Source organism: Petromyzon marinus, unplaced genomic scaffold (genome assembly GCF_048934315.1).
Source record: "Petromyzon marinus isolate PM22_M1 ecotype Great Lakes invasive population unplaced genomic scaffold, UKy_Petmar_22M1.pri1.0 PM_Scaffold_50, whole genome shotgun sequence".
Lineage (NCBI taxonomy): Eukaryota > Metazoa > Chordata > Hyperoartia > Petromyzontiformes > Petromyzontidae > Petromyzon > Petromyzon marinus.
Genome location: NW_027423502.1, coordinates 126407 through 154141, shown reverse-complemented (window position 1 = coordinate 154141; position 27735 = coordinate 126407). Strand labels below are relative to the sequence as shown.

General features: G+C 49.9%; 1 long non-coding RNA gene across 1 annotated transcript; it reads right to left on the bottom strand.

Moving 5' to 3' along the window:
• Positions 1-115: 115 nt before the first annotated feature.
• On the bottom strand, positions 116-8049 carry LOC142923431 (uncharacterized). The gene is made up of 2 exons (XR_012940761.1): positions 7144-8049; positions 116-2898 (listed from the first exon to the last, which is right to left on the bottom strand). It is a non-coding gene; the product is annotated as an uncharacterized LOC142923431 (long non-coding RNA).
• Between the last annotated feature and the right edge of the window lie 19686 nt (positions 8050-27735).

Below are 27735 nucleotides of genomic sequence, written 5' to 3'. Positions count from 1 at the left end.
AATCGCAATGCCGGCAAACTCCCATAGAGCTCCCATAGGCTCCCATGTTAAGCGCCCACCAAATTCCCCAGTTCGCATAAGAAACCATGCTTATCCATAGAGACACACAGAGACCGATTGTTCAGTTCATTTATTAGGTATAGCCCTGTGAGGCATTCGATTCTTGATTCGGGTGCAACCACAACAAACAAAAACATGAACAATAAACGTCTTAAAGTGACTACGCGCAACAGAAAAATCCAGGAAAAAACGCAGTCTTCCAGAAAAAGCAACGCATATCAACGCCGTGTGCAAAAATCCCAGTGGGATGCAAGTCAAACAATAACAACCGTAAGACAATTTAGAATACAGTATATATATAGAATGAGAATAAAATAATACATTGATAAAATAAAATAACACAAGAAAATTCTCCTGACGTTTCGGCCACAACACAAGCGGCCTTCATCAGTTGAAGGGACGAGACTGTCTGGAGGACAGAGCTGGAGCGAACAAAGCCAAGCTCAGATCGCGACCTTTAAGCTGTGTGAGAAGAAACAGAGCGCCTTGACAAATAAATTAGCATAGAATTTAGCATTGAAATAGCTGAGTGATTAGCTTGTGACTGGTCACAGAAATGGCTATGTTAAAGTCAAAGCATACACATTCACAGAGGCACCCCTTGATAAAGGAATTAGCATAGAATTTAGCATTGAAATAGCTGAGTGATTAGCTTGTGACTGGTCACAGAAATGGCTATGTTAAAGTCAAAGCATACACATTCATAGAGGCACCTAGTACAAATCAAACAGGAGAATTTAGCATTGAAATAACTAGGGGGTCAAAAACGTATTTCCCTGAAGGTTCGAATTGCCAAATATCAGCCTCGAAACCTTAATGACTTGGAGAAGATCTGCAAAGAGGAGTGGGACAAAATCTCTCCTGAGATGTGTGCAAAGCTGGTGGCCAACTACAAGAAACATCTGACCTCTGTGATTGACAACAAGGGTTTTGCCACCAAGTACTGTCATGTTTTGCAGATGGGTCAAATACTTATTTCCCTCATTAAAATGCAAATCAATTTATAAGATATTTGACATGCGTTTATCTGGATTTTGTTGTTGTTATTCTGTCTTTCACTGTTCAAATAAACCTACCATTAAATTTATAGAGTGATCATTTCTTTGTCAGTGGGCAAACGTACAAAATCAGCAGGGGATAAAATACTTTTTTCCTCACTGTACATAGAGACAAACAGAGATCAAGGAATACACAGAGACACACAGACCCGCAGAGACCCATAGAGAAACACAGAGACCCATAGAGATACGTAGAGACCCATTAAGACACACAAAGATCCAGAGACACACAGGGACCCATAGTGATACATACAAACCGATAGGGACACACAAAGACCCATAGCGACACAGAAAGACCCATAGAAATACATAGAGACCCATAGTGATACATAGAGACCCATAGAGATACATATAGATCGATAGAGGCACACAATGATCCATAGATACACAGAGACACATAGAGATATGCAGAGACCCATAGAGATACAAAGAGATTCATGGAGTCCGAAAGGGATACATAGAGTTCGACAGGGACCTATAGAGATACATAGTGACCCATACAGACACATAGAGACCAATAGTAAACATAGTGACCCATAGAGACCCATACAAATACGTAGAGATCGATAGAGACACACAGAGATCCATAGATACACAGAGACAAATGGAGACACACAGAGACCCATGCAGATACATTGAGACCAATAGAGTCACACAGAGATCCAGGGATACCCAGAGACCCATAGATACACACGGAGATCCAGAGATACACAGAGACCCATAGTCATACATAGAGACCCACAGAGACTCACAGACACCCAGAGAGACACACACACAGAACCACAAAGATGCATAGAGACCCATATAAATACACAGAGAATCGTAAAGACAAAGACCCATAGAAATACATAGAGACCCATAGAGACACACAGATCGATACATATACATAGAGACCCATAGAGACTCACAGCGCCTCACAGACACCCAGAGAGACACACACAGAGACCCACAAAGATACAAGGAGACCCAAATACTAAACTAAACGATATACATTTTACCAGATAAGGAGCTATGTAGCGCTGGCTATTACAAATGATAGAAGCTCAACAAAGTGGCTGATAACATCATCATCGTGTGGAAATGTATAGACACCCACAGACTCACCACACTGAAACCCACACACTCACCACACAGATACCCACAGATGATGTTATCAACCAAGTGGCTGATAACATCATCATCATCATCATCGTGTGGAAATGTATAGACACCCACAGAGATTCAGACTCACCATACAGCGACCCACACACTCACAACACAGAGAGAACCACAGACTCACCTCACACAGATATCCACACTCACCCCACACAGACCCACAGACTGACCACACCGAGACCTACAGACTCATCACACAGAGACCCCGCAGACTTCACCATACAGAGACCCACAGACTCACCACACAGATACCCACACACTCACCACACAGAGACCCAAAGACTCATCACACAGAGACCCACAAACTCACACAGACACCCACAAAAACAACAACCGCCATTCGCCACTAAGTGGCGGTGACGTCACCAAGACGCTTGTGCCAGGCCATGTGCACTTTGAGGCCACGTGAAGTGTCGACAGACTCACCTCACACAGACACACACAGACACACACAGAGACCCACAGACTCACCTCACATAGACACACACAGAGACCCACAGACTCACCCCACACAGAGCCCCGTGTCGGCATCTTCAGGCTGAGTCGACCTCGAGGAGGCCCAGACAGGGTTCAGATTTTTCCCGCCATCGCCGCCATTCGCCCCGACCGGAAGCGGAAATAGAAGCTGGGGGTGGAGGTGGGGGGCGCCCAAAGAGGAGGGTTGGGAGGCGGCTTCCGGGGGCGTGGTCTCGCACTGCACATCACTCGGAGGGGCGTGGCTGCAGGGGGCGTGGTCACGTCCCTCGCACTGTGACAGCACCGGTGACGTCGCAATCACCACGTGCTTCCTCAGAGTATGAGACGGGCGTCAAGGAGACAGCAGCTTCTTAAACTTCAGCTGCTTCAGCTTCATCATCGTCGCCTTTAGAACAACTTCTCCTGAAGCCATCCGAGCGAAACTATTGACGAGGTGAGTTTTGTGTGTTCCTGGTGAGTGTGTGGGTCCGTGTTGTGGGCTCGTGGTGAGTGTGTGGGTCCGTGTTGTGTTGTGGGTTCGTGGTGAGTGTATGGGTCTGTGTTGTGGGTTCGTGGTGAGTGTGTGGGTCCGTGTTGTGAGTTGGTGGTGAGTGTGTGGGTCGGTGTTGTGGGCCCTTGTTGTGGGTTTGTGGTGAGTGTGTGGGTCCGTGGTGAGGATGTGGGTTCATGGTGAGTGTGTGGGTCCCTGTTGTGGGTTCGTGGTGAGTGCGTGGGTCCGTGTTGTGAGTTTGTGGTGAGTGTGTAGGTCCGTGACCCATAGAGATACATAGAGAACCATCGAGATACATAGAGAATAGAGATAAATAGAGATGCAGAGAAATACATAGAGAACCATAGAGATACATAGAGAACCATAGAGATACATAGAGACCCACAGAGATACATAGAGACCCATAGCAATACACAGAGAACCATAGAGATACATAGTGACCCATAGAGACACACAGAGACCCATAGTAATACATAGAGACCCATAGAGATACACAGAGACCCATAGAGATAGAGAACGATAGAGATACATAGAGACCCAGAGTGATACATAGAGACCCATAGAGATACATAGAGACCCATTGAGATACATAGAGACCCATAGCAATACACAGAGAACCATAGAGATACATAGTGACCCATAGAGCCACACACCGACCCATAGTAATACAAAGAGACCGATAGAGATATGTAGAGACGGACAGAGATACATAGAGACTCATAGTGATACACAGAGACCCAGAGTGACATACAGAAAACCACAGAGAAACATAGAGACCCATAGAGACACATAGAGACCCATAGAGATACATAGTGACCCATAGAGACACACAGAGACCCAGAGTGATACACAGAGAACCAGAGACATACATAGAGACACATAGAGATACATAGAGACCCATAGCAATACACAGAGACCCATAGTGATACATAGAAACCCATAGAGATACACAGAGACCCATAGAGACACACAGAGACCTAGAGTGATACAGAGAGAACCATAGAGACCCATAGTGATACATAGAGAACCATAGTGATACATAGTGACCCATATTGGAACACAGAGACCCATAGAGACACACAGAGACCTAGAGTGATACACAGAGAACCATAGACCAACATAGAGACTGACAGGGACACATAGAGACCCATATAGATACATACAGACCCATAGAGATGCACAGAGACCCATAGAGATACATAGAGACCCAGAGTGATACACAGAGAACCATAGAGAAACATAGAGACCGACAGGGACACATAGCGACCCATAGATATACATAGAGACCGATAGAAACACACAGAGATCCAGAGATACACAGCGACCAATAGATATATATATATAAACCCATAGAGTTACAAAGTGACCTATAGAGACACACAGAGACCCATAGTGATACATAGAGACCCATAGAGATACACAGAGACCCATTAATACCCATAGATACCCAAAGAGAACCATAGTGATACAGAGACCGAATGAGACAGAGAGATGCAGAGATACACAGAGACCCATAGTGATACATAGAAACCTACAGGGACACACAGAGACCCATAGTGATACATAGAGACCCACAGAGATACATAAAGACCCATAGAGATATGTAGAGACCCATAGAGATACATAGAGACCCACAGAGATACATAGAGACCCATAGAGATATGTAGAGACCCACAGAGATACATAGAGATCCATAGAGATACACAGGGACCCATAAATACCCATAGAGACCCAAAGAAAACCAGTGATACAGAGACCAAATGAGACACAGAGAGATCCAGAGATACACAGAGATACATAGTGATACATAGAAACCCATAGAGATACATAGAGACCCATAGTGATACATATAGACCCATACAGATACATAGAGATCGATAGAGACACATAGATCTAGAGATAGACCCATAGACATACACATAGACCGATAGAGAAACACAGAGGCCCCATAGTGATACATAAAGACCCATAGAGATACATAGAAACCTAAAGTGAGACATAGAGACCCATAGAGATACATATAGATCGATAGAGAGACACAAAGATCCATAGATACACAGAGACACACAGAGACCCATAGAGATACAAAGAGATTCATGGAGTCTGACAGGGACCTATAGAGATACATAGTGACCCATACAGACACATAGAGACCAATAGTAAACATAGTGACCCACAGAGACCCATAGAGATACATTGAGACCGATAGAGACACTCAGAGCTCCAGGGATACACAGAGACCCATAGATACACACAGAGATCCAGAGATACACAGAGATCCAGAGATACACAGAGACCCATAATGATACATAGAGACTGACAGGGACACATAGAGACCCATCAAGATATATGGAGACCGATAGAGACACACAGAGATCCAGGGAAACTCAAGAGACCCATAAAGACCCAGAATGTTACATAGAGACCCATAGAAATACATAGAGACCAATAGAGACACACAGACATCCAGAAATACACAGAGACCCATAGAGACACAGAGAACCATAGAGACACAGAGACCCTTAGTCATACATAGAGACCCACAGAGACCCACAGACACCCAGAGAGACACACAGAGAACCACAAAGATGCATAAGGACCCAAATACTAAACTAAACGATATACATTTTTCCAGGTAAGGAGCTATGTAGCCCTAGCTATTACAAATGACTGAAGCTCAACCAAGTGGCTGAAAACATTATGATCATCGTGTGGAAATGTATAGACACCCACAGAGACTCAGACTCACCATACAGAGACCCACACACTCACCACACTGAAACCCACACTCACCACACAGAGACCACTAGACTCATCACAGAGACCCACACACTCACCACACGGAGAACCACAGACTCACAACACAGACACAGAGAGACCCACACTCACCACAATAAGACCTGCAGATTCACAACACAAAGACCCACAAACTCACCTCACACAGAGACCCACATTCACCTCACACAGACACCCACAGACTCACGACACCGAGAACCACAGACTCACCTCACACAGACACCCACAGACTCACCACACACACAGACCCACAAACTCACCTCACACAGAGACACACAGACTTCAACACACAGAGACCCACAGACTCACCACACTCACCTGACACAGACACCCACAAACTCACCTCACACAGAGACTCACAGACTCACCACACACAGACACACACAGAACCCCACACTCACCTCACACAGACACACACAGACTCACCTCACACAGACACACACAGACTCACCTCACACAGACACAGACAGACTCACCACACACAGAGACCCACAGACTCACTTCACACAGACACAAATAGAGACCCACAGACTCACCTCACACAGAAACACACAGACTCACCTCACACAGACACACACAGACTCACCTCAAACAGACACACACACAGACCCACAGACTCACAACACTCACCTCACACAGACACCCACAAACTCACCTCACACAGACACACACAGACTCACCTCACAGACACCCACAAACTCACCACACACAGACACACACAGAGAACCACAGACTCAGCACACACAGAGACTTACAAACTCACCACACACAGACCCACAGACTCACCTCACACAGACACCCACAGAGACCCACAGACTCACCACACACAGACACACAGAAACCCACAGACTCACTACACACAGACCCACAGACTCACCACACACAGAGACCCACAAACTCACCTTACACAGACACCCACAGATTCACCTCACACAGAGACCCACAGACTCACCTCACATAGACACACACAGAGACCCACAGACTCACTTCACACAGACACACACAGACTCACCTCACACAGAGACCCACAGACTCACCTCACACAGACACACACAGAGACCCACAGACTCACCTCACACAGACACACACAGAGACCCACAGACTCACCTCACAGAGAGCCCTGTGTCGGCATCTTCAGGCTGAGCCGACCTCGAGGAGGCCCAGACAGGGTTGAGATTTTTCCCGCCATCACCGCCATTCGCCCCGACCGGAAACGGAAGTAGAAGCTGGGGGTGGAGGTGGGGGGCGCCCAAAGAGGCGGGGCGGGAGGCGGCTTCCGGGGGCGTGGTCTCGCACTGGCACGTCACTCGGAGGGGCGTGGCTGAAGGGGGCGTGGTAACGTCCCTCGCACTGTGACAGCAAAGGTGACGTCGCAATCACCACGTGCTACCTCAGAGTATGAGACGGGCTTGAAGGAGACGGCAGCTTCTTAAACTTCAGCTGCTTAAGCTTCTTCATCGTCGCCTTTCAAACAACTTCTGCTGAAGCTATCCGAGTGAAACTATTGACGAGGTGAGTTTTGTGGGTTCCTGGTGAGTGTGTGGGTCCGTGTTGTGGGTTCGTGCTAAGTGCGTGGGTCCTTGTTGTGGGCTTGTGGAGAGTGTGTGGGTCCGTGGTGAGGATGTGGGTGCGTGGTGAGTGTGTGATTCCGTGTTGTGGGTTCGTGGTGAGTGTGTGGGTCCGTGGTGAGGATGTGGGTGCGTGGTGAGTGTGTGGGTCCGTGTTGTGAGTTCGTGGTGCGGATGGTGGGTTCCTGGTGGGGGGATGTGGGAGACACACAGAGATCCATAGATACACAGAGACACATGGAGACACACAGAGACCCATGCAGATACATTGAGATCAATAGAGACACACAGAGATCCAGGGATACACAGAGACCCATAGATACACACGGAGATCCAGAGATACACAGAGACCCATAGTCATACATAGAGACCCACAGAGACCCATAGACACCCAGAGAGACACACACACAGAACCACAAAGATGCATATAGACCCATATAAATACACAGAGAATCGTAAAGACAAAGACCCATAGAAATACATAGAGACCCAGAGACCCACAGAGACCCACAGAGACCCACAGACACCCAGAGAGACACACAGAGACCCACAAAGATACATAGAGACCCAACGATATACATTTTACCAGGTAAGGATCTATGTAGCGCTGGCTATGACAAACGATAGCAGCTCAACCAAGTGGCTGATAACATACATCATCATCATCATCGTGTGGAAATGTATAGACATCCACAGAGACTCAGAATCACCATACAGAGACCCACACACTCACCACACAGAGTCCCCTAGACTCAACACACAGACCCACACACTCACCACAGAGACGCACAGACTCATCACACAGAGACCCACAGACCCACCTCACACAGACACACAGACTCACCACACACAGACACCCACAAACTCACCTCACACAGACATAAACAGAGACCCACAGACAAACCTCACAAAGACACCCACAAACTCACCTCACAGAGACCCCCAGACTCACCACACACAGACACACACAGAGAACCAAAGACTCACCACACACAGAGACCGACAAACTCACCTTACACAGACACCCACAGACTCACCTCACACAGACACACACAGACTCACCACACGCAGAGACCCACAGACTCACCACACACAGACAGCCACAAACTCACCTCACACAGACACAAACAGAGACCCACAGACTCACCTCACACAGAGACCCACAAACCACACACAGACCCACAGACTCACCTCACACAGACACCCACAGAGACCCACAGACTCACCTCACACAGAGCCCCGTGTCGGCATCTTCAGGCTGAGCCGACCTCGAGGAGGCCCAGAGAGGGTTCAGATTTTTCCCGCCATCACCGCCATTCGCCCTGACCAGAAGCGGAAGTATAAGCTGGGGGTGGAGGTGGGGGGCGCACAAAGAGGCGGGGTGGGAGGCGGCTTCCGGGGGCGTGGTCCCGCACTGGCAAGTCACTCGGAGGGGCGTGGTAACGTCCCTAGCACTATTACAGCACCGGTGACGTCGCAATCACCACGTGCTTCCTCAGAGTATGAGACGGGCTTGAAGGAGACGGCAGCTTCTTAAACTTCAGCTGCTTCAGCTTCATCGTCGCCTTTCGAACAACTTCTGCTGAAGCTCTCCGAGCGAAATTATTGACGAGGTGAGTTTTGTGGGTTCCTGGTGAGTGTGTGGGTCCGTGTTGTGGGTTCGTGGTAAGTGTGTGGGTCCTTGTTGTGGGCTTGTGGAGAGTGTGTGGGTCCAGGTGAGGATGTGGGTTCGTGTGTGAGTCTGTGGGTCCGTGGTGAGGATGTGGGTGCGTGGTGAGTGTGTGGGTCCGTGTTGTGAGTTCGTGGTGCTGATGGTGGGTTCCTGGTGGGGGGATGTGGGAGACATACAGAGAGCCACAAAGATGCAGAGACCCATATAAATACACAGAGAATCGTAAAGACAAAGACCCATAGAAATACATAGAGACCCATAGAGACACACAGATCCATAGATATACATAGAGACCCATAGAGACCCACAGAGACCCACAGAGACCCACATACACCCAGAGAGACACACACAGAGACCCACAAAGATACAGAGAGACCCAACGATATACATTTTATCAGGTAAGGAGCTATGTAGAGCTGGCTATTACAAACGATAGCAGCTCAACCAAGTGGCTGATAACATCATCATCATCATCGTGTGGAAATGTATAGACACCCACAGAGACTCAGACTCACCATAGAGAGACCCACACACTCACCACACAGAGACCCACAGATTCACCACAGAGACGCACAGTCTCATCACACAGAGACCCACAGACTCACCTCACACAGACACACACAGACTCACCACGCACAGAGTCCCACAGACTCACCTCACACAGAGACCCACAGACTCACCACACACAGACACCCACAAACTCACCTCACACAGACACAAACAGAAACCCACAGACTCATCTCACAGACACCCACAAAGTCACCTCACACAGAGACCCACAGACTTACCACGCACAGACACACACAGAGAACCAGACTCACCACCTACAGACACATACAGAGACCCACAGACTCTCCACACACAAACCCTCAGACTCACCACACACAGAGATCCACAAACTCACCTTATACAGACACCCACAGACTCACCTCACACAGACACCCACAGACTCACCTCACACAGACACCGACAAACTCACCTCACACAGACACACACAGACTCACCACACACAGAGACCCACAGACTCACCTCACACAGACACCCACAGACTCACCTCACACAGAGACCCACAGACGCACCACACACAGACACCCACAAACTCACCACACACAGACACACACAGAGACCCACAGACTCACCACACACAGACCCACAGAGTCACCACACACAGAGACCCAGACACTCACCTCACACAGACACCCACAGACTCACCTCACACAGACACCCACAGACTCACCTCACACTGACATACACAGACTCACTACACACAGAGACCCACAGACTCACTACACACAGAGACCCACAGACTCAGCTCACACAGACACACACAGACTGACCTCACACAGAGACCCACAGACTCACCTCACACAGACACACAGAGACCCACAGACTCACCTCACACAGAGCCGACCTCGAGGAGGCCCAGACAGGGTTCAGATTTTTCCCGCCATCGCCGCCATTCGCCCCGACCGGAAGCGGAAGTAGAAGCTGGGGGTGGAGGTGGGGGTCGCCGAAAGACGAGGGGCGGGAGGCGGCTTCCGGGGGCGTGGCCTCGCACTCTCACGTCACTCGGAGGGGCGTGGCTGAAGGGGGCGTGATAACGTCCCTCGCACTGTGACAGCACCGGTGACGTCGCAATCACCACGTGCTTCCTCAGAGTATGAGACGGGCATGAAGAAGACGGCAGCTTCTTAAACTTCAGCTGCTTCAGCTTCATCATCGTCGCCTTTCGAACAACTTCTGCTGAAGCTATCCGAGCGAAACTATTGACGAGGTGAGTTTTGTGGGTTCCTGGTGAGTGTGTGGGTCCATGTTGTGGGTTCGTGGTAAGTGTGTGGGTCCTTGTTGTGGGATTGTGGAGAGTGTGTCGGTCCGTGGTGAGGATGTGGGTGCGTGGTGAGTGTGTGGGTCCGTGTTGTGGGTTCGTGGTGAGTGTGTGGGTCCATGGTGAGGATGTAGGTGCGTGATGAGTGTATGGGTCCGTGTTGTGAGTTCGTGGTGAGGATGGTGGGTTCCTGGTGGGGGGATGTGGGAGACACACAGAGAACCACAAAGATGCATAGAGACCCATATAAATACAGAGAGAATCGTAAAGACAAAGACCCATAGAAATACATAGAGACCCATAGAGACACACAGATCCATAGATATGCATAGAGACCCATAGAGACCCACAGAGACCCACAGAGACCCACAGACACCCAGAAAGACACACACAGAGACCCACAAAGATACAGAAACCCAAATACTAAACTGAACGATATACATTTTACCAGGTAAGGAGCTACGTACCGCTTGCTATTACAAACGATAGAAGCTCAACCAAGTGGCTGATAACATCATCATCATCATCGTGTGGAAATGTATAGACACCGACAGAGACTTGACTCACCATACAGAGACCCACACACTCACCACACAGAGACCCACAGACTCAACACACAGACCCACACACTCACCACAGAGACCCATACACTCACCACAGAGACCCACAGACTCACACAGACACCCACAGACTCACCTCACACAAAGCCCCGTGTCGGCATCTTCAGGCTGAGCCGACCTCGAGGAGGCCCAGACAGGGTTCAGATTTTTCATGCCATCACCGCCATTCGCCCCGACCGGAAGCGGAAGTAGAAGCTGGGGGTGGAGGTGGGGGGCGCCCAAAGAGGTGGGGCGTGAGGCGGCTTCTGGGGGCGTGGTCTCGCACTGGCACTTCACTCGGAGTGGCGTGGCTGCAGGGTACGTGGTAACGTCCCTCGCACTGTGACAGCACCGGTGATGTCGCAATCACCACGTGCTTCCTCAGCGTACGAGACGGGCGTGAAGGAGACAGCAGCTTCTTAAACTTCAGCTGCTTTAGCTTCATCATCGTCGCCTTTCGAACAACTTCTGCTTTAAGCTATCCGAGCGAAACTATTGAGGAGGTGAGTTTTGTGGGTTCCTGGTGAGTGTGTGGGTCCGTGTTGTGGGTTCGTGGTGCGGATGGTGGGTTCCTGGTGGGGGGATGTGGGAGACACACAGAGAACCACAAAGATGCATAGAGACCCATATAAATACACAGAGAATCGTAAAGACAAAGACCCATAGAAATACATACAGACCCATAGAGACACACAGATCCATAGATATAAATAGAGACCCATAGAGACCCAGAGAGACCCACAGAGACCCACAGACACCAAGAGAGACACACACAGAGACCCACAGACTCACCACACACAGAATCACCACACACAGAGACCCACAGACTCACCTCACACAGATACACAGACACCCACAGACTCACCACACACAGACTCACACAGAGACCCACAGACTCACCTCACACAGAGACCCACAGACTCACCACACATAGACACCCACAAACTCACCTCACACAGACACATACAGAGACCCACAGACTCACCTCACACAGACACCCACAAACTCACCTCAAACAGAGACCCACAGACTCACCACACACAGACACACACAGAGAACCACAGACTCACCACACACAGAGACCCACAAACTCACCACACACAGACCCACAGACTCACCTCACAAAGACACACACAAACTCACCATGCACAGACACCCACAGAGACCCACAGACTCACCACCAACATACACACACAGAGACCCACAGACTCGCCACACACAGACCCACAGACTCACCACACACAGAGATCCATAAACTCACCTTACACAGACACCCACAAACTCACCTCACACAGACACACACAGACTCACCAAACACAGAGACCCACAGACTCATCTCACACAGACACCCACAGACTCACCTCACACAGACACACACAGAGACCCACAGACTAACCATACACAGAGACCCACAAACTCACCTCATACAGATACACACAGACACCCAGACTCACCACACACAGACTCACACAGAGACCCACAGACTCACATCACACAGAGACCCACAGACTCACCACACATAGACACCCACAAACTCACCTCACACAGACACAAACGGAGACCCACAGACTCACCTCACACAGACACCCACAAACTCACCTCAAACAGAGACCCACAAACCCACCACACACAGACCCACAGACTCACCTCACAAAACACACACAGACTCACCATGCACAGACACCCACAGAGACCTACAGACTCACCACCAACAGACACACACAGAGACCCACAGACTCGCCACACACAGACCCACAGACTCACCACACACATAGATCCATAAACTCACCTCACACAGACACCCACAAACTCACCTCACACAGACACACACAGACTCACCACACACAGAGACCCACAGACTCACCTCACACAGACACCCACAGACTCACCTCACACAGACACACACAGAGACCCATAGACTAACCACACACAGAGACCCACAAACTCACCTCACACAGACACCCACAGACTCACCTAACACAGACACCCACAGACTCACCTCACACAGACACACACAGACTCACCACACACAGAGACCCACAGACTCACCTCACATAGACACACACAGAGACCCACAGACTCACCTCACACAGACACACACAGACTCACCTCACACAGAGACCCACAGACTCACCTCACACAGACACACACAGAGACCCACAGACTCACCTCACACAGACACACATAGAGACCCACAGACTCACCACACACAGACACACACAGAGACACACAGACTCACCTCACACAGAGACCCACAGACTCACACAGACACCCACAGACTTACCTCACACAAAGCCCCGTGTCGACATCTTCAGGCTGAGCCAAACTCGAGGAGGCCCAGACAGGGTTGAGATTTTTCCCGGCATCGCCGCCATTCGCCCCGACCGGAAGCGGAAGTAGAAGCTGGGGGTGGAGGTGGGTGGTGCCCAAAGAGGCGGGGCGGGAGGCGGCTTCCGGAGGCGTGGCCTCGCACTCTCACGTCACTCGGAGGGGCGTGGCTGAAGGGGGCGTGGTAACGTCCCTCGCACTGTGACAGCACCAGTGACATCGAAATCACCACGTGCTTCCGCAGAGACGGGCATGAAGGAGACGGCAGCTTCTTAAACTTCAGCTCCTTCAGCTTCATCATCGTCGCCTTTCGAACAACTTCTGCTGAAGCTATCCGAGCGAAACTATTGACGAGGTGAGTTTTGTGGGTTCCTGGTGAGTGTGTGGGTCCGTGTTGTGGGTTCGTGGTAAGTGTGTGGGTCCTTGTTGTGGGATTGTGGAGAGTGTGTGGGTCTGTGGTGAGGATGTGGGTGCGTGGTGAGTGTGTGGATCCGTGTTGTGAGTTCGTGGTGTGGATGGTGGGTTCCTGGTGGGGGGATGTGGGAGACACACAGAGAACCACAAAGATGCATAGAGACCCATATAAATACACAGAGAAACGTAAAGACAAATACCCATAGAAATACATAGAGATCCATAGAGATACATAGATCCATAGATATGCATAGAGATCCATAGAGATCCATAGAGACCCACAGAGACTCACAGACACCCAGAGAGACACACACAGAGACCCACAAAGATACAGAGACCCAAATACTAAACTGAACGATATACATTTTACCAGGTAAGGAGCTACGTAGCCCTGGCTATTACAAACGAAAGAAGCTCAACCAAGTGGCTGATAACATCATCCTCATCATCGTGTGGACACCCACAGAGACTCAGACTCACCATACAGAGACCCACACACTCACCACACAGAGACCCACAGATTCAACACACAGACCCACACACTCACCACAGAAACCCACAGACTCATCACGCACAGACACACACAGACACCCACAGACTCACCTCACACAGAGCCACGTGTCGGCATCTTCAGGCTGAGTCGACCTCGAGGAGGCCCAGACAGGGTTCAGATTTTTCCCGCCATCGCCGTCATTTGCCCCGACCGGAAGTGGAAGTAGAAGCTGGGGCTGGAGGTGGGGTTCGCCCAAAGAGGAGGGGTGGGAGGCGGCTTCTGGGGGAGTGGCCTCGCACTGCACGTCACTAGGAGGGGCGTTGCTGAAGGGTGTTGTATATGCCCCCCTTTCCATCTTAATATTAACAAGTATTTTTTCAATACATATAGATACATATTTCTATTGTTTCTTTTAATTTTAATAATGAATAAAAACACCAAACCAGGCCTCAGCATGGCATGTGGAGGTCATATTTACCTTGACCCACTAACACGATTTTTACGTTCAGAGCCCTCCCAGGGTCAGAGGGAGCAGATAGAGAGCAGAGCGCAGCGGATTGCAAGGGGCTGACGTAAACACAAAGCCAGGGTCACTGGGAGGTTGTGTTAGTCTAGATCTAGTTAAGTCAAAAAAGCTAATTGGTTCTGTATTACTATTAAAGTAACTTAAAGACGGAATTTAACGACAGGGTAGGCTAAAGTTATTGATCTTTACACCCACTTCAATTGAACCCTGCCACAAGCTACGTCAATGTAACCATCACCCGTCTATTAATTTAATAGGAAATGTATTTACATATTTTAATAATTTCTATACGACTTGACCCGAAGCCTAACAATCAGGTTTTCCTAAGTCAACATGAATGCTTTAATCCACCCATACGCAAATAATAAGCCGGGTTAAAGTAAGAGTAGAGAGGAAAATAAATGCTAGCGCACAGCAAAACTGCAACGTAAGCAAAGGGCGATGTTAAACCCAGGGTCGGAGAGAAAGGAAGATCCTGGCCGTCTTTGTATCCCCGCAGCGCAGGGTAGGAATGTGTATACGCTCGGGGAAACACGAGTCAAACACCACAACGGGAAGCTGACCCAGACCTTGGATTAATACAGAATCATAACTGTGGAACTCTGATGAAATGAAATGTTAACTTAAAACTTTTTAACCATTTCTTTGTGCGTCGGTGAAAGTCGGAGGAAATATCGCCCCTCCCTCCAGGTTGTGCACTCAGACAGAGAGGCGCCTTCGAGACAATTTATAACATTTGATTTTTTACTTGTGGGTTTTATGATAGGAGTATGACAACGGAATATACCGTGGGTGATCCACACAAGGACACACACTGACATACGTACGGACACACACACGGACGCAGATACATACGGACAAATCCTGACACAGCAAAAATCGAAAGAAACCCCGCCTTGTGGGCAGAATCCGAGTTAAGGGATTTTTGGGCATAAAAAGAGGATCCTGAGCATTGAAACCTCAGTTCGACCGGGGGGGGGGGGTCGGCTCACCAGAGTTCGACCGAGGGGTCGACTCTCGGGAGACAGTTCGACTCGGAGGAGGTCGGAACTCGGGGAGTTCGACTCGGAGGAGTTCAACTCGGGGAGTTCGACCAGGGGGGTCGGAACTCGGGGCAGTTCGACACGCGAGACAGTTCGACCAGTGGGTCGGCTCAGGAGCAATTCAAATCGGGAACGAGAGCAGCAGGTCGCCAGCCGGCGAGCTGCAGAGCAAGGGGCGGCGAGCAGAGGCCAAAGTGGCCCCGTCGCTACCCACTGACGTTGGCAAGACTCGCAAGGTAGTGAGGCGCCACCGAGTGTGATTTTAAAAGAGCTGAAAGAAAGAGTATTGCTGAAAGTGTATTCTACATTGAGTCCAGCTGCACAGCGACCAATGCACCAAGCAAGAGCTTCTGCAAACCAGAGCAAGAGCACGTGCGACTTGAGTCATCCAGCAGTGGAGAAAAACCTGCTTTCAGCAAACCAGCAACGAGCACGTTCGAGTTCTCCACCCAGAGAGAGGGAGCGTGCCGATGCAGCTCATCCAGCAGCGGAGAGAAACTGCTGTCAGCGAACCAGCACGAGCGTCATCGCGCAGCTCATCCAGCAGTGGAGAGAGGTGGCCACTTAGCAGCACTGAGAGCGATCAAGCAACTCTCCCCCGTGGACAGAGGCTGGCTGCTGTGTGGACGAGGGAACGCCGATACGTATGATGCACAACCCCCACTCACCCTGACCCCTCTAAAGGGAGCGAGTATCCCTTTCATACAAGGGACACGTTGACGTATGTTAAAGCAAGAAGACCAACCACACTCACATTACCCCAAAAAGAGAACTCAACGATACGATGATGTGCTATGCCCCACTACACGACCAATCTGACGTTCGCTGGACCTAAAGACTCAACTCCAAACAATGACTACTCCACACAATTCATGACACACAAAAACACACTCAAGTCCGTGAACCATCTGGCCATGTGATAACAGTCCGTCGTTTATAAGTATATTCGTAATTTTCCTCTTTAATATTTTGTTTTGGACTGTACTTCTAATCGCATAAGTTACCAACCGATTCATCAATACGAATTAACCCTTGGCACCTTCGCCACGGAGCTACGCTCCCGGGGAGGAATCGTGCTAAACCGATTTTCTGATCATACAATCTTATTCACGGATTAATTAATCTCCCGTGAGATAACACGTTCCGCCGCATACCCTTACACTAAGCCATTTCGGTAATCTTATAGTCTGTCCGGTGGATCTGTTGTTACATTTATGCCTTTGGAAATAATAACTGTTTGATTGTCTTTTTATATGAATACCGTTGCATGTTAATCAATCGCCTGTGATAATGTGCTGACCATTTCAAGTATAATGATCGTTCATATTATAATGTATAAGCTTTTGTGTAGCATAGCATTGGCATGTTCTGACTCTCTCTCTCACTAACAGCAATCGCTTTATGCGGGGTCCATGTGTTATCAAAGTGAAATCGTACAGTCGTGGATGATACTGTCTTGATACCGTGTGGATACCGTGCTGAAGTTCCGAGATTGAGAGTTCACATACATATTATAGTTAAGGTTTAATTAGAAATAAATTGATTAATACAGTTGTGGTCGTGTGATTCTTTCCTGAAATTTTTGCATAAGACCTGTATCCTGCGATGAGATATGAACTCGGGAACCTAAAGTATAAACACACCAATCCACACTCATTAAACTTTAAAGCAAATGATATGAACTTGGGACCTAAAATATGAACACTCGGGGAGTGTTAAAGCGAGAATCATTGTATTATTCTGATCAATAATACGAAGTTAGACAACGAGGCCGAATTGACACTAGCGTAACTGCAAACGATTGATTGCGTTATCCTGATTGATAACCCCACCTCGTCAACGAGGCGGGGCCTGATTATCATAAAGGCTATCATTAACACAACCACACCCACTCGTATAAATTAATACGATTACCTCGCTAATTAGCATAGTTATATGCATAATTACACGAATTAACATAATTTTGGATTAATTATGCAAATTTCGAATTTCATTTAATTTTCATTACTTTTCATCAATTTTCACACACCCACATATACAACAAGGGGGCGTGGTCATGTCCCTTGGACTGTGACAGCACCGGTGACGTCGCAATCACCACGTGCTTACTCAGAGTACAAGACGAGCATGAAGGAGACGGCAGCTTCTGAAACTTCAGCTGCTTCAGCTTCATCATCGTCGCCTTTCGAACAACTTCTGCTGAAGCCATCCGAGCGAAACTATTGACGAGGTGAGTTGTGTAGGTTCCTGGTGAGTGTGTGGGTCCGTGTTGTGGACTCGTGGTGAGTGTGTAGGTCCGTGTCGTGTGGGTTCGTGGTGAGTGTGTGGGTCCGTGTTGTGTTATGGGTTCGTGGTGAGTGTATGGGTCCGTGTTGTGGGTTCGTGTTGTGGGTTCGTGGTGAGTGTGTGGGTCCGTGTTGTGAATTCTAGATTTGAAGCTTTCGTGACTGCAAGGATTGAATTTGTTGTTGTTGTTTATACTTTTACGTGACTTTACCGAATAGAACCAAAGAGTATGGATCCGTGTTGTGAGTTGGTGTTGAGCGTGTGGGTCCGTGTTGTGGGTTTGTGGTGAGTGAGTGGGTCCATGTTGTGGGTTCGTGGTGAGTGTGTGGGTCCGTGACCCATAGAGATACATTGAGATAAATAGAGACCCATAGAGACACATAGAGAAGCACAGAGATACATAGTGACCCATAAAGATACATAGTGATACATAGATACCCACAGAGATACATAGAGACCCATCGCAATACACAGAGAACAATAGAGATACATAGTGACCCATAGAGACACACAGAGACCCATAGTAATACAAGAGACCGATAGAGATATGTAGAGAACGATAGAGATACATAGAGACCCATAGAGATACACAGAGACCCATAGAGATACATAGAGACCCATAGTGATACAAAGAGACCCATAGAGATACACAGAGACCCATAGAGATATATAGAGACCCATAGAGATAGACAGAGAACGATAGAGATACGTAGAGATCCATAGTGATACATAGAGACCCATAGAGATACATAGAGACACATTGAGACACATAGAGACCCATAGCAATACACAGAGAACCAAAGAGATACATTGGGACCCATAGAGCCACACACCGACCCATAGTAATACAAAGAGACCGATAGAGATATGTAGAGACGGACAGAGACACATAGAGACTCATAGTGATACATAGAGACACACGGAGACCCAGAGTGATACACAGAAAACCATAGAGAAACATAGAGACCCATTGAGACACAGAGACCCATAGAGATACATAGTGACCCATAGAGACACACAGAGACCCAGAGTGATATACAGAGAACCAGAGAAACATAGAGACTGACAGGGACATATAGAGGCCCATAGAGATACATAGTGACCCATAGAGACACACAGAGACCCATAGAGATACGTAGAGATCGATAGATATACAGAGACACATAAAGATACATAGAGACCCATAGCAATACACAGAGAACCATAGTGATACATAGAGACCCACAGAGATACACAGAGACCCATATAAAACACACAGAGACCTAGAGTGATACATAGAGAACCATAGTGATACATAGTGACCCATAGAGACACACAGACCCATAGTGATACATAGAGACCCATAGAGATACACAGAGACCCATAGAGACACACAGAGACCTAGAGTGATACACAGAGAACCATAGAGCAACATAGAGACCGACAGGGACACATAGAGACCCATAAATATACATAGAGACCGATAGAAACACACAGAGATCCAGAGATACACAGAGAACAATATAGATATATAGAAACCCATAGAGATACAAAGTGACCCATTGAGACACACAGAGATCCATAGTGATACATAGAGACCCATAGAGATATGTAGAGACCCACAGAGATACAGATAGACCCATAGAGATACACAGAGACCCATTAATACCCAAAGAGACCCAAAGAGAACCAAAGTGATATAGAGACCGAATGAGACACAGAGAGATCCAGAGATACACAGAGACCCATAGTGATACATATAAACCTATAGGGACACACAGAGACCCATAGTGATACATAAAGGCCCATAGAGAAATACAGAGGCCCATAGAGATAGAGACCGATAGAGACACACAAAGATCCATCGATACAAAGAGACACATACAGACAAAGAGACGCATAGAGATACAAAGAGAATCATGGACTCCAAAAGGGATACATAGAGTCCGACAGGGACACATTGAGTCTGACAGGGACCTATAGAGATATATATGGTGACCCATAGAGACACATAGAGACCAATAGTAAACATAGTGACCCATAGAGACCCATACAAATACATACAGACCGATAGAGACACACAGAAATCCATAGACACACAGAGACACATAAAGACACATAGAGACCCATACAAATACAAAGAGACACATAGAGACACACAGAGACCCATAGTGATACATAGAGACCCATAGAGATACGTAGAGACCTACAGGGATACATAGAGACCCATAGAGATACACAGAGATCCATAGAGATCCATAGAGACCCATAAAGACACAAAAATCCAGAGATACACAGAGACCAATAGAGCTATATAGAAACCCATAGAGATACAAAGTGACCCATAGAGACAGACAGAGACCCATAGTGATACATAGAGACCCATAGTGATACATAGAGACCCATATAGATATGTAGAGACCCACAGAGATACATATAGACCCATAGAGATACACAGAGACCCATTAATACCCAAAGAGACCCAAAGAGAACCAAAGTGATACAGAGACCGAATGAGACACAGAGAGATCCAGAGATACACAGCGACCCATAGTGATACATAGAAACCTATAAGGACACACAGAGACCCATAGTGATACATAAAGACCCATAGAGAAATACAGAGGCCCATAGAGATAGAGACCGATAGAGACACACAAAGATCCATAGATACAAAGAGACACATAGAGACACACAGAGACGCATAGAGATACAAAGATAATCATGGACTCCAAAAGGGATACATAGAGTCCGACAGGGACACATTGAGTCTGACAGGGACCTATAGATATATGGTGACCCATACAGACACATAGAGACCAATAGTAAACATAGTGACCTATAGAGACCCATACAAATACATACAGACCGATAGAGACACACATAAACCCACAGACACACAGAGACACATAAAGACACACAGAGACCCATACAGATACAAAAAGTCACATAGAGACACACAGAGACCCATAGTGATACATAGAGACCCATAGAGATACACAGAGATCCATAGAGATCCATAGAGACCCATAAAGACACACAAAGATCCAGAGATACACAGAGACCAATAGAGCTATATAGAAACCCATAGAGATACAAAGTGACCCATAGAGACAGACAGAGACCCATAGTGATACATAGAGACCCATAGTGATACATAGAGACCCATAGAGATATGTAGAGACCCACGGAGATACATAAGAGACCCATAGAGATACACAGGGACCCATAAATACCCATAGAGACCCAAAGAGAACCATAGTGATACAGAGACCGAATGAGACACAGAGAGATACACAGAGACACATAGAGATGCATAGAAACCCATAGGGACATACAGAGACCCATAGTGCTACATAGAGACCCATACAGATACATAGAGATAGATAGAGACACAGAGATCTAGAGATAGACCCATAGACATACACATAGACCGATAGAGAAACACAGAGGCCCCATAGTGATACATAAAGACCCATAGAGATACATAGAAACCTAAAGTGAGACATAGAGACCCATAGAGATACATATAGATCGATAGAGAGGCACAAAGATCCATAGATACACAGAGACACATAGAGTCCGACAGGGACCTATATAGATACATAGTGACCCATAGAGACACACAGAGACCCATATAGATACATTGAGACCGATAGAGACAAAGAGAGATCCAGGGATACACAGAGACCCATAGATACACACAGAGATCCAGAGACACAAAGAGACCCATAATGATACAGAGACCCATATAGATACATAGAGACTGACAGGGACACAAAGAGACCCATGGATACACAGAGACCCATAGATGCACACAGAGATCCAGAGACACAAAGAGACCCATAATGATACAGAGACCCATATAGATACATAGAGACTGACAGGGACACAAAGAGACCCATGGATACACAGAGACCCATAGATACACACAGAGATCCAGAGACACACAAGAGACCCATAAAGACCCAGAAGGTTACATAGAGACATATAGAAATACATAGAGACCAATAGAGACACACAGAGACCCATAGAGACACAGAAACCCATAGAGACACAGATACCCTTAGAGACAAAGAGACCCATAGTCATACATAGAGACCCACAGAGACCCACAGACACCCAGAGAGACACACACAGAGAACCATAAAGATGCATAGAGACCCAAATACTAAACTAAACGATATAGATTTTCCAGGTAACGAGCTATGAAGCGCAGGCTATTACAAATGACAGAAGCTCAACCAAGTGGCTGATAACATCATCATCATGTGGAAATGTACACACACCCACAGAGACTCAGACTCACCACACTGAAACCCACACACTCACCACAGAGACCCACAAACTCACCATACTAAGACCCACACACTCACCACACGGAGACCCAAAGACTCACAACACAGACACAGAGAGACCCACACTCACCACACTAAGACCTGCAGATTCACAAAACAGAGACCCACATTCACCTCACACAGACACCCACAGACTCACGACACCGAGAACCACAGACTCACCTCACACAGACACCCACAAAATCACCACACACAGAGACCCACACACTCACCTCACACAGAGACCCACACACTCACCTCACACAGAGACCCACAGACTTCAACACACAGAGACCCACAGACTCACCACACACAGACACCCACAGACTCACCTCACACAGACACACACAGAGACCCACACACTCACCTCACACAGAGACCCACAGACTTCAACACACAGAGATCCACAGACTCACCACACACACACACACACAGACCCACAAACTCAACACACACACACACAGAGACCCACAAACTCACCACACACAGACACACAGAGACTCACAGACTCACCTCACACAGATAAACACAGACACACACAGACTCACCACACACAGACACACACAGACACACACAGACTCACCTCACACAGACACACACAGACACACACAGACTCACCACACACAGACACACACAGACTCACCTCACACAGAGCCCCGTGTCGGCATCTTCAGGCTGAGTCGACCTCGAGGAGGCCCAGACAGGGTTCAGATTTTTCCCGCCATCGTCGCCATTCGCCCCGACCGGAAGCGGAAGTAGAAGCTGGGGGTGGAGGTGGCGGGTGCCCAAAGAGGCGGGGCGGGAGGCGGCTTCCGGGGGCGTGGTCTCGCACTGGCACGTCACTCGGAGGGGCGTGGCTAACAGCACCGGTGACGTCGCAACACCACGTGCTTCCTCACAGTTCGAGACGGTTGTTGAAGGAGACGGCTGCTTCTCAAATTTCAGCTGCTTCAGCTTCATCATCTTCGTCCAACTTCTGCTGAAGCCATCCGTGCCAAACCTTTGACGAGGTGAGTGTGTGGGCTCGTGGTGAGTGTGTGGGTCCGTGTTGTGGGCTCGTGGTGAGTGTGTGGGTCCGTGGTGAGTGTGTAGATCCATGTTGTGGGTTCGTGGTGAGTGTGTCGGTCCGTCTTGTGGGTTTGTGTTAAGTTTGTAGGTCCGTGTTGTTGGTTATTTGTGAGGCTGGGTCCGTGGTGAGGATGTGAGTCCATGTGAGTTTGTGGTGATAATGTTAGTCCGTGTTGTGAGTTCGTGGTGAGGCTGGGGGTTCGTGGTGAGGATGGTGGGTTCCTGGTTGGTGGATGTGGGACAGTGGTGAGGATCTGAGTTCGTGTTGTGACTCTCTACACCATCTCCAACCCCTCCCACCCCCCCACTCACAGCTTTCCACACAGAGACCTTGGGGACTGCTGCGTGAGCAAAGCCATTCTGAGCATCCGCACCATGGAGGTACGCATGGGCCCCTACACTCGACTTACTAACACCACCAGCACATACGAACACCACCCACACTTACGAACACCACCCACACTTACGAACACCACCCACACTTACAAACACCACCCACACTTACGAACGAGCTTCCATGAAATATATATTTGTTTAACATCGACTTACAACTAGCACTTGCGAACCGAACCGTGGAACGATCCTCCGCGAGATGTAGTGAGTGTTTGTGATGCCTGTACACTACTCTGTGGCACGATGGTGGCTATGAGATGTTAACAACCTCACTTGGTATACATGAGGTCGTGGGTTCGACCCCGACCCTGAAGCATACTGTTTATTTGAAGTCTGTGTGTGTAGAAGAGCCTACTCCAATATTGTTTTTGTGTGTGTATGTGTATGTGCATGTAGACGAACCAAGCTGGAGCGAGAAGGATGGAGGGAGTCTCTGACAACACGTGGAGTGCGCTTTCAGCAGCCGGCACCGGCCCTATCTGCAGTAAATCGCCTCGAGGTGAGAACAGCAGTGAGCAAACATGTCCATCGGTGAATGGGGGGAAGTCACTACCGCCATTTTGCATGGAGGACTTCACGGTGGCCATGTTGCTTAGGGGACTTTATGGCAGCCATGTTGCACGGGTGACTTCATTGTGGCAATTTTGCATGGGGGATGTCACGGCAGCCACGTTGCATGGGGTACATTACTATGGCCATGTTGAAAGGGGGACGTCACTCTGGACATGTTACGTGGGGGATTTCACGGTGGCCATGATGCATGGCAGTCTATAGGATGGCCACGTTGCATGAGGGATATCACAGTGGCCATGTTGCATGGGGGTTGTCATGGTGGCCATGTGACATGGGGGATGTAACGGCAGCAATGTTGCGTGAGGGATGTAACTTCGGTCATGTTGCAAGGGGAACTTTATTGCGGCCATGTTGCATGAGGGCTGTCCTGATGGCCATATTGCATGGGGGATGTCACGTCAGCCATATTGGATGGGGGTTGTCATGGTGGCCATGTTAAATGGGTATACAGTATTTGGCTGCCGCGATATATTTCCACGTGATGAAGATGATGATATCAGCCACTTCGGTGGGGCTTTACCAGCCAAAATGAAAAATCCAGGGACGGGGACAGGGACACCACCAGGGACGGGGACAGGGACACCACCAGGGACGGGGACAGGGACACCACAAGGGACGGGGACAGGGACACCACCAGTGACGGGGACAGGGACACCACCAGGGACGGGGACAGGGACACCACGAGGGACGGGGACAGGGACACCACGAGGGACGGGGACAGGGTCACCACCAGGGACGGGGACAGGGACACCACCAGGGACGGGGAAAGGGACACCACCAGGGACGGGGACAGGGACACCACCAGGGACGGGGACAGGGACACCACCAGGGACGGGGACAGGGACACCACCAGGGACGGGGACAGGGACACCACCAGGGAAGGGGACAGGGACACCACCAGGGACTGGGACAGGGACACCACCAGGGACGGGGACAGGGACACCACCAGGGACGGGGACAGGGACACCACCAGGGACGGGGACATGGACACCACCAGGGACGGGGACAGGGACACCACCAGGGACGGGGACAGGGACACCACCAGGGACGGGGACAGGGACACCACCAGGGACGGGGACAGGGACACCACCAGGGACGGGGACAGGGACACCACCAGGGACGGGGACAGGGACACCACCAGGGACGGTGACAGGGACACCACCAGGGACGGGGACAGGGACACCACCAGGGACGGGGACAGGGACACCACCAGGGATGGGGACAGGGACACCACCAGGGACGGGGACAGGGACAGGGAAACCACCAGGTACAGGGACACCACCAGGGACAGGGACAGGGACACCACCAGGGACAGGGACAGGGACAAGGACACCACCAGGGTCAGGGACAGGGACACCACCAGGGACGGGGACAGGGACACCACCAGGGACTGGGACAGGGACACCACCAGGGACGGGGACAGGGACGCCACCAGGGACGGGGACAGGGACAACACCAGGGACGGGGACAGGGACACCACCAGGGACGGGGACAGGGACACCACCAGGGACGGGGACACCACCAGGGACGGGGACAGGGACACCACCAGGGACGGGGACAGGGACACCACCAATGACGGGGACAGGGACACCATCAGGGACGGGGACAGGGACACCACCAGGGACGGGGACAGGGACACCACCAGGGACGGGGACAGGGACACCACCAGGGACGGGGACAGGGACACCACCAGGGACGGGGACAGGGACACCACCAGGGACGGGGACACCACCAGGGACGGGGACAGGGACAGGGAAACCACCAGGTACAGGGACAGGGACACCACCAGGGACGGGGACAGGGACACCACCAGGGACGGGGACAGGGACACCACCAGGGACGGGGACAAGGACACCACCAGGGACGGGGACACCACCAGGGACGGGGACAGGGACAGGGAAACCACCAGGTACAGGGACAGGGACACCACCAGGGACAGGGACAGGGACACCACCAGGGACGGGGACAGGGACACCACCAGGGATGGGGACAGGGACACCACCAGGGACGGGGACAGGGACACCACCACGGACGGGGACAGGGACACCACCAGGGACGGGGACAGGGACACCACCAGGGATGGGGACAGGGACACCACCAGGGACGGGGACACCACCAGGGACGGGGACAGGGACAGGGAAACCACCAGGTACAGGGACAGGGACACCACCAGGGACAGGGACAGGGACACCACCAGGGAAGGGGACACCACCAGGGACAGGGACAGGGACACCACCAGGGACGGGGACAGGGACACCACCAGGGATGGGGACAGGGACACCACCAGGGACGGGGACAGGGACACCACCAGGGACGGGGACAGGGACACCACCAGGGACGGGGACACCACCAGGGACGGGGACAGGGACAGGGAAACCACCAGGTACAGGGACAGGGACACCACCAGGGACAGGGACAGCGACACCACCAGGGAAGGGGACACCACCAGGGACAGGGACAGGGACAGCACCAGGGTCAGAGACACCACCAGGAACGGGGACAGGGACACCACCAGGGATGGGGACAGGGACACCACCAGGGACGGGGACAGGGACACCACCAGGGACGGGGACAGGGACACCACCAGGGACAGGG